The following is a 1358-nucleotide window of genomic DNA, read 5'->3' as shown; positions in this document are numbered from 1 at the left end:
ACTTTGATATATTTATTTTACATAAATTATAGCAGAGGAAGTTCTCTGCACAGAAAAGAAAATACTGTTTTTTAACCAAACTGACAAGTTTCTGCTGTAAAATGATTGTGTAATTTAAAGGCATTGAAAACACCTGGTTAAATTTAGAAGGTATTATGATTAACTACAAACATCTGAAGATGACTCAGAGAACTCTGTGATTTTAGAAAAAACAAAAGTCAAATGTAGACACGTCTTTAAAAGACCCTCCTCCTCCTCCCCACCCCGTGCAGCTGTGGTCAGCGCACCTCCACCCCACCCACGTGATTAATACTGATTTTTTTGCGCAAATTACAGATTTTTGATGCTCATTAAACGCGTTAAACGTCTGAAGGGGTTGACATGTATGAACTCTTATGTCCCGGGCTGGTTGGAGCTGCGCTGCAGGTGGACATGTTCACTGCACCTCGCTTTAAAAACAGTCAGCTGATCCGTTGTGGTTTTGTTGCGCTCGTGACGTAAACACACAGGGGGAAATGCTGCGTAGTGCTTTTTGAAATATAATAAATAAAAAATACGACGTAATCCTCGGTGGAAAATAGTCCAGGAAACGCGGGAGGTGTTCACCTGCAGCTGAGTGAAGCTGACCCCCCACCCACAGAGAAAGAAAAAAAGGCAGTAATTATTGATAAGGTAGTAACCATGCTGTGGCTTCACCAGTCGCATTTTCTTTTAAAGAAAGAAAAAGTAGCGTACAAAACTGTCGCATCGGTGCAACGTGATTAAAAGCAGATCTGCGCGTCTAATCTCACACACGTCTTCCTATCTTTGTGAGGACCACACACAGAGCTCAGCTCTCTCTGCGCCATCTTTTTCCCCAAGATTGGCGAGAGTTGGATATGGAGGGATGCAAAAATAGCTCTCGACTTGATCTGGCCTTATTTAAATAAAAATGACTGCATGCCGTGAAATTCTTAGAGGGGCGCCCCGCCTGTATAATGGTAGGGGAAACACTGAAATATTACTTTGTCCTCTGATTAATTATTAGACCTACACAGTGTAAAATAATATTATAAATGTCTGATTAATATTTAGACCTACTGTGTGTAAAATAATATTATAAATGTGAGTATTTTTAGGTTTCTGTTAGAGGAACCTGACTTGTTAAGAAGATGAAGTTTCATCCTATAACCAGAGAACATTTTAAAATTTGTCAGGGTTGCTTAAATGTTTTATTTGCAGACGACACTACTTTTTTTGTTTTGGTAAAAATCTAGAATGGATATTAGATATGATGCAAACAGAATATGTTAAAATACAAACTTAGTTTAAACTTAATAAATTATCATTAAATGTAGATAAAACTAATTATATTATTT

The 1358-nt window shown here is 37.6% G+C and overlaps 1 long non-coding RNA gene across 1 annotated transcript in view; it reads right to left on the bottom strand.

Annotated features, from left to right (window-relative positions):
• The window catches only part of LOC106534408 (uncharacterized), a 4991-nt gene that overhangs the window by 2050 nt on the left and 1583 nt on the right, over positions 1-1358 (bottom strand). The window lies entirely within an intron of this gene.

This window comes from Austrofundulus limnaeus, unplaced genomic scaffold (assembly GCF_001266775.1).
Source record: "Austrofundulus limnaeus strain Quisiro unplaced genomic scaffold, Austrofundulus_limnaeus-1.0 Scaffold1167, whole genome shotgun sequence".
NCBI classification, from domain to species: domain Eukaryota; kingdom Metazoa; phylum Chordata; class Actinopteri; order Cyprinodontiformes; family Rivulidae; genus Austrofundulus; species Austrofundulus limnaeus.
The sequence above is the reverse complement of the archived record's forward strand: the minus strand, read 5'-3'. Positions and strand labels throughout refer to the sequence as shown.